This window comes from Lissotriton vulgaris, chromosome 2_1 (genome assembly GCF_964263255.1).
Source record: "Lissotriton vulgaris chromosome 2_1, aLisVul1.2, whole genome shotgun sequence".
NCBI classification, from domain to species: Eukaryota; Metazoa; Chordata; class Amphibia; order Caudata; family Salamandridae; genus Lissotriton; species Lissotriton vulgaris.
This window is the reverse complement of record NC_141687.1, coordinates 271,850,935-271,859,174: the sequence shown is the minus strand read 5'-3', so window position 1 is coordinate 271,859,174 and position 8,240 is coordinate 271,850,935.

Sequence of the window (8,240 nt, the reverse complement as noted above, 5' to 3'; positions counted from 1 at the left end):
TAAGGGTGGATTATGATTATGGGGTGCATGGGTATTTAAAGGGAGCAGGGTGGACACCCGGAGCTGGAATGTACAGAACCTGGGAAGAACAATGAAATATTGGGCACAACGCTCGCTTTTTTATTCCGTAATCCCGCACCCGCACACGCCCACGACCCCAGCACACGCCCACAGCATACGATATGAGACATGGCATGAATGGCGGAACGTACCACACCCCCACAGCGTTTGTCACGCCCCCAGCACATGCCCACAGCACAATGCAGACACGCCCACAAGGGACTACTTTGCTGGCACGGTTCTTTTACCTTTTAAATGTATATAGTGGGCGTCTGTATAGCCTATGTCCTTCTGCTGCAACTGCCCTTTCCAACGCTGTATTGGGTGTTGTGATTGGTGCTGTGGTTCCTGAGATTACCCGCCTCAAAGGTTTGGGCTCTCTCTTTATTATATTCGTATGGATTTTGTATATTATGTAGCACTGAAAGTTTTATATTAAACACTTAATTTCTTTACACATTTTGCAGCAGCCTATCTTATACTGTGTGTAATATGGTTTTGAAATAATGATTGGTCTGTTCACAGTGCTTTTAGTCACACTATAAGTACACATGTCAGTATTTGCCACTGCGCCAACCAGAACTTAATTCTGTTTCTCTCTGGCTACTCCCACACAGACATCTGCAGTGACTGTATTAACCATTGGACTGAGATCAGGCAACAGTGTCCTTGCGCTCGCAGTGAGGCATTAGGTCAGTGGTTTTGAATGTGGAACTAACTCAATAGAACCACCACTATGGCTAAACCTGCTCCATTAACCCCTTCGCTGCTAGGCCTTCCCCCCCCCCCCCAATGCTAATCCTTTTTTGGCTATTTGGGGTAGTTCGCCTTAGGCCCCTGTAACTTTTTGACCACAGAAGGTATCCACACCAAATTTACGTCCTTTTCTCTGAGTAAATCCTAAAAATGCACTTGTGTTCATTTAAGCTTTATGTAAATGTTAAATATAGACAGTTCATTATGCGGATCGTTAATATCATGTGTCTATATTGATTTCTTCCACAGTGCCCCTGAAGAAGGGAGTCTTCCCGAAATGCATTGGGCCTTTTTTGTTTAGTTGTGATTGTGCCAATTAGTTTCACAAGAAATGCTCTATTCTCTATTGTTTTTGTATGAATTAACAATGTATTTATCAATGTTTGTTGATTATACCCAAAGCATATGAATATATAAAATGAATTGACAATTTTATATAAAAAAAGTGTACATTGGTAAATCTTTTTTTTAGTATTCAATTGAATTTGGGATACCCTGATTTAAGCACGGAACACAGTGTTTCTATCTGATATACTTTACACAGTAGTGCGTTTGGCATACTAGTGGGGATTCCACCAGATGTTGTTCTTTCAATAGGCTGGCTGCCTTCGACCAAACAGCACACACACTTATTTGAAAAGTTGAACTTTAGAATAGTTTAGTACAAGACAAGGAGTGTGCAGGCAATTTCCACTTACTAACTCAATAGAACCACCACTTTGGCTAAACCTGCTCCATTAACCCCTTCGTTGCTAGGCTTCCCCCCCCATGCTAATCCTTTTTTGGCTATTTGGGGTAGTTCGCCTTAGGCCCCTGTAACTTTTTGACCACAGAAGGTATCCACACCAAATTTATGTCCTTTTCTTCCAACATCATGGGGATTTTAAAGGTACCCAGTTGTTTGTAGATTCCCCTGGAGGGGACCTGAAATTAGCCAAAATGCAGTTAAATGTTTTTTTGGGGAAAAAAGTGCTGTAAATGAAAGCGTCTGATTTTTCCCCCCGCAAATGGTATCAACAAAGGGGTTGTGGGTCCGAAATCACCATTTCCCCAGCTTTTAGGAACTCACAGACGTTAGTCAGAAAACCAACATTTTTTACTCAGTATTGGCATTTAACTGGGATATAGCCTATTTTTGCTATTTTTTGTGCTTTCAACTTTCTTCCAGTTAATGGTAGAAATGGGTATGAAAGCAATAATGGATCCTGGAAAGCTATACATTTTAGAAAAGTAGACAGCATTCTAAATTCAGCAAGGGGTCATTTGTGTAGATCCTTCAAGGTTTCTTTATATAAACTAACAGTTAAATATAGGAAAAAATGAAACTTAGTTGGAAAAAACAGCCATTTGTGTCAACATTTTCACCTGTAACTTCTTCAAATTGTGACAGCTGTTTGAAAGTAATACACTGTTACATCTGCTGGACCTTTCTGGTTGTGGGGATATATAGGACTTGTAGGTTCCCCAAGAACCCGACGAACCCAGAGCCAATAACTGAACAGCGTAAGATCCCGGATATGTGTAGTAATCATCCAAGCAGAGAAAAGATGATTTTAAAGTAATGTTTAATGGCAGCACGAATGACCTTCATCTGTGTCCTGTTCCAGGCTGAACTGAGTTCCCCAACAGACAATAACTTGGCTCCTCAGCTCTGGAACACAGAACACTTACAAAAGAAAACATTGCACATGCACTGGCATGCGACCACAGTAATGAACTTAAAGAAACAGAGTACAGTTCCCCAACAGACAATAACTTGGCTCCTCAGCTCTGGAACACAGAACACTTACAAAAGAAAACATTGCACATGCACTGGCATGCGACCACAGTAATGAACTTAAAGAAACAGAGTACAGAATATAACAATATGCTAAGGACAAATGGCTCCTCCTGGGGAGCAGTTATAACAGGTCACTGTATTCTAAACCGTTGAGGTTTGACCTCACGGGACCGACGAAACACGCAGTAAAAATCTGGCATGATGCCATGAGTTCTTTGGGATGGAAAGACAAATTGACACTGGCGACCCCGCTCTTTGCTTCGGAAAGATTAGATAAGCTGTGGAACACTAAGGGATTTGATAAATGGGAACTGATAGGGATTTCAACTTTTTATTGGGGACGTGTGGGTCAAGGGGCGGATGAAATAATTCAAAGAAATGCAAGCAGAGTTTGAGCTTTCAGACTCTGAATATTTCCGCTATATGCAAGTCTGACATTCATTATCGGCTGCTTTGCTTGTAGATGGCGAGCTACAGGAGGCCTCGCCTCTTGAGGATAGGATCTTAGATGGTCATCTCCCCGACAAAACGATCTCCCTGATCTATAAGAAACTTATCAATAATAGGGCGGACTTACTTAAAGAGCTTAGGGTTAAGTGGACATGAGATGGAGTAGAACTAGATGATGAAGAATGGCAATTAGCTGTGTCCTCCCCAAAAGTGGTCGCTATTCCTGCAAGACTGCGTCTGGTACAGTTAAAAATATTACATTGGGTTTATGTCACTGGTCCCCGCCTTCTGCAGATGGGGTTGTTGGAAGACGGATTGTGTAGACGTAAGTGTGGATTAGTGGGTACCTTTTTACATATTTGTTGGGAGTGCCGCTACATGACCAAGTATTGGGGTAAGATTCACAATACTATTCAAGAGGTCACTGGTATCTCTCTGTTGCCGGAAGCACAAAGGTGCCTTCTCAATACATGGGAACCTACTGATCTTAACAATGCGCAGATACAGTGGACCACACTGAGCTATATGATTGCGAAAAGAAATATCGCCCAACAATGGGGTGCTGAACTCCCTCCCACCCTCGAGAACTGGAAGAAGGATTTGGACTGGAGTATGTTCCGAGAAAAAACTGTATATTGCGAGAGGGCGTCCCCGGAAATGGGCCTCAATCTGGAATCTATGGAATCAGTATAGGGGAGGAATTTGTACACCACCTAGAAATTCAGTGTTTGATGTTCCCCCTTCCCCGTGATGCCTCTAATAGGTATATATTTTGGGTTCTGCCCCCCCCCCCACCCGCCTTCCTCCCATTCTTATTAATGTATTGCAGATTATAATGTGATTCATCTGTATTGTGTCTTTTTTTGGTTGATGCCTTGATTTAATAAAAAGAATTAAAAACAAAATAATTGAGCATCGTCTTGCAATGGTTTTTCATTATGTACCAGGTACACAGCAATTAATTTGGGAAAATATATACATGGAAAATTCGGTATGAAAGACACCTATTTGTTTCTGAAATTGGAACAAAATATAGAGTTTAGAAACAGTAGATATTTGCATTTTTCCGAAATTGTGAGTACCCATACTAGCATGAGAATTATAGGTAATTTTTCAAAATGACTAATTTTTTACACATTGTCTTTCATTTGGAAGGCAGAAATGCATCAAAAGTCCATAGGTGACGCAATAGTGTCCGTATCCTGGGTGTTCCGGAACGAATGGAAGAACCTGCAGCCGACCTCTTTGTGGAAAGTCTGATACTGCAACATCTCAAGCCCAAACGTCTTTCCAGTTTCTTCTCCATCAAACGGGCCCATAGGGTCCCTGGGGGCAGCCCGAAGCCAGGGCCCGGCCCGCGCCCGATTCTGGCTCGGGTGTTCAACTTTCGAGATCGAGATGTCATACTTCAGACAGCAGGACGTCTGCACCTCTGAAACTTGACAATGCTTCCATAACGTTTTTTCCAGACTTTACCATGAAGGTGCAGGCTCGTAGACGTAGCTTTCTCCAGGTGAAGAAAGCGATGTGGGACAAGGGCCTTAAATATTCAATGCTGTTTCCGGCGAGACTGCGGGTGGAGTCGGACGGCAAGACTTGGTTCTTTCTCTCCCCGGAGGAGGCATGGGAGTGGCTGGCGGGATGGCGCACGAAGGGACAGACCCTGAACGACAGTGGATCGCCTGAAGCAGAGACACGTGGGGGTCCTTCATCGGAGTGAGCTGACCGTGGTACCGGAGCAGACTGTGGAGACTGACGGTCGTGACCACAAAAGACACACTTCCTCGTGGCTTGGGCGTATTTGGCCACGGCATTTTCACATATGTTTATTTATTTATTTGTTAAGCTTTTAAAGCGCGACAGCTACCCAAAAAGGGTTTTACCGGCGCTACGAAATAGATAGCTGATTGGGCAGGCATGATGTTCTGAGATGGCAAAGTCAGATTACTGATTCAACAGCCAGGTTTTTAAGGCTCTGCGAAAATGCACATAGCTTGTTTCTGCGCGTAAATTTAAAGGGAGAGAATTCCAAAGCTTTGGTCCCAAAAGCGAAAAAGACCTTCCACCCATCCTGGCTAGTCGAACTTTAGGCACTCTGAAATAACCCTTTGATGCGGATCTCAAAGAGCCCACTTCCTTCTTTGTGTTGGTATGGCGGTGATCGCCTCCCTGGCGTGGGGCCCCCGCCCTAGTCCCGTCTGTTTCCTCTCCTGAGGGTATCGCAACACCTGTACTGGTATGTTTTTCTTGCATATTTTGATTTATGTTGTTATGCTAAGTAGTGGCGAATGGCTCGGCGGTCTATCAGACGACCCCGTGTATGGTGGGGAGGGCGACAGGCACTCTGCCGAGTTGGGGAGTGGATAGTTTTGAATCCGGGGGCAGGGAAGCAGGGTAGGGGGCTGGGGGGAAAGGGAGGGGTCACATTGGGATATGGTTTGGTTTGATTTTTGTTTTTTTTCTTTTTATGTGTAGAGCATATTGTAGCTTTGAAGCATATTTGCCGCAATGTTCTGATACTGGGGTTTATTTGAGGTCCTTTTACAGGTTGATCCGGATACTGTTCGAGGGGAGACGGGAGGCAAAACCCGCTCCTCCGTTTCGCTTTCACTCTTACCATCACCATGTCAGACCTCCTTGATAGAAAGTTGACATTCATGACGTGGAATGTCAACGGCTTGGGTAATAAAATAAAGAGAGGGGTGGTCCTCCAGTTCATTAGACGCCATGCCCCAGATCTAGTCCTCATACAGGAGACACACTTGGTGGGTAACTGCTGTTGTGCACTTCAACGAGGGGGGTATAAATTACTGATCCATGCCGGTTTCACCTCTGGTTCTTGAGGGACAGGTATCCTTGTTAAGAAGACCCTGGCGCTAACACGCATGAACACATGGGCGGACCCACAGGGGAGGTTCGCAGTCCTCGAGGTGATTTGGGAGGGTCGGTGTAGGAGAGTAGGGTCTGCTATCCTATGGTCACCCCAAATTTTGCTTTTTGCTTCACTGGTTTTCGACTTACTGAGGCTGTGGGCCTGCTAGTCAGACCCCCAGCCTGCTGTTCTCTCTCTAAATTTGTAATGCATGTGCTATAGGTACATACCACAATTGGAAATGGACTCCTTGTCAGCCCCTGTACCATGCACTATAGGTGCTCAGGGCATAGGTGCCACCAAGGCCTACCAGGGGCTGAAGCATAGCTTTTGCCACCCCTGGCTGGTTCTTAAATTGACACAACTGGCTGATCACTCAGCTGGGGCAAGTGGGTGTAATCACCCCTTGCTTATATATAGTATACCTATATCTAAACCTATATCAGGACACATATAAACCTGTGAGTCACTCCTATGGAAGGCCTTATCAATCCTGGAGGCAGAGTGCGTGGTTTAATGTGAGATGGAGCTCTGGCATGAGCTGAGCCTGTCTGCAGCTGTCGGGAACAACTCCCTAAGCTGATCCGGTATAATGCCAAACCATATACTATTAAGTGCCTTATAATCCTCGCGGTTATATAGCAACTTTGGTTTGGCTTTATCAAAACATGTCGTGTAAGGTGTCATACGAATTGGAATACTACCCCCTCGCCAGTTCTGTCGACGGGGGTAGCATTCCACCCTTCTAGAGGGAGAAGACATGTTACTTTACTGAAACGCGGTTGATTTTAAAAGAGCCTCAGATCCACAAAATGGATGCCTCTGCCACAGACACGGGTCTGGCCTCCTGCTGCTGACCGAAACTCAGCAAATGGTGGCCTGGACAAAGGGTTTCCTGTCGCAGGGCGGTGTTACACCACCCCAGACAGGAGATAGTGGATTGTAGCAGGGAGGTTTGAAAGAAACCAGACACTGCCTGGGGAGAGATCGACGAGATTAAGCTTGCCTGCCTTCCTCCAGCCCGATCCACAGTCCCTGCAGAGCTGAGACCCGTGGAGGCGACCGGAAGCGTGGGGCACGCCATCTTGAAAAGGCCACGAGACGCTGACCGTGCAGCCCACGAGTGACCCTCGAAGCTGTACACCGGGGTTTGAGAAGCCCCAACCCTGAGCTACACTTGCACCAAAGCTACCCCCTCCACACTCAACGAGTGCTGCGTGGGGCCCTTCTGCTTGTGTTGGCTCAACGCGTTGTCTCGGTCACTTGCCAGCTGGCTTGTGGCCCCTGTGCCGACGAAAACCTTAAACCGACTTGCTTTTCTGGTTGCTCCAAATTTGCACCAGCTCCTGTGAAAAGGAGCCCCCGCTCTGACCCTCCTGGTCTGAGTGAGAAGCAATCTCCCAGTTCCGCGTGGATTGCTTTTGCCAAGTGCTGTTTGCTCCAATCTCGAAGCCGGCGGCGCTGACGGCGAGAGCCTGCGTGGGACAGATCGTGACCTGCTCCTGGACGTCGCAGATGCCCCAGAGCCCACGTGACAGCGGAGAGAAGCTCCTCGACAACCATCTGATTGCGCCCGACATTGCCTGGTTCCGTCTTGGTTCCACCCTGGTCACTGCTGAGTGACCCAGACTCTGTCCCCTCTGCTTTCAGATTCATCTCGACTTCGATCCACCCTTGGATCACACCGGACACTTCTGCTTCCCATCGCCTGCAGCATCTTCAGCTCCAAGCACCAAGAGCCTGCGTGTCAAAACCCGACACCACTTTGACCCTGTGCACCCACTTCCTGTGGGTGAGGTAACATTGCAACGCCGGTGTGCCCACGTTGGTACACACCTCTAGGGTCTGTGTCTTAAGTTTTATTCCTCTAGGTTCAGGGGAAGTATCTTTAAACTAACTTTGTGTAACTTTTACGCACCATTGACTTTGCATTGGTGCAAGCCGCACTTTACGTGCTGCACCCGAATCCCGCGGGCTTCTCCCGACTTCAGCATTGATAGTCCTGACTGCTCCCAGCGATTCTCTAGGCCCTAGGCCTAACCACTGTTCGATTGGTATCTCTTATACCACTTTTTTAATATATGGTTTGAGTGGCCACCCGCCCTCATCCATAATTGTGCAACTTTATATGTTATACTGTGCTTTTGATTTAACGCTTGTGCCCCTTTGCTCATAAAGAGTACTGGGGATTAATTTAGAAATAAACACATATATTTTTATAATATATACTTGTGTGGTGTCCTTTCATTTGATATTACAGGATTGTATGTGGTAAAACAGCTGGCTTAACACGACCTCTTAAGTTAAGCCTTTAAGGCTGCT